We start from the raw sequence: 212 nt of genomic DNA, 5'->3' as shown, positions 1-212 counted from the left end.
GAAAGAATCCTGAATAACACAGGGACAGATGTGGAGGTGTGGGAGGAGAGGAGAGATAAGTTTCTATAAGCTGGTTGACCTAGTTTCTAATCGTGGCTTCACCTTTTAATGACTGTGTGACTTTAATCAAGTCACTTTGCCTCTCTGATCCTCCATCCTTGTGTAAAACAAAAGTAACACCAACTCCTTGGGGGTGGGGGCTGCTTTGTGGT

Source organism: Galeopterus variegatus, unplaced genomic scaffold (genome assembly GCF_000696425.1).
Source record: "Galeopterus variegatus unplaced genomic scaffold, G_variegatus-3.0.2 Scaffold1540, whole genome shotgun sequence".
Lineage (NCBI taxonomy): Eukaryota > Metazoa > Chordata > Mammalia > Dermoptera > Cynocephalidae > Galeopterus > Galeopterus variegatus.
Note: the sequence above shows the minus strand (reverse complement) of the source record.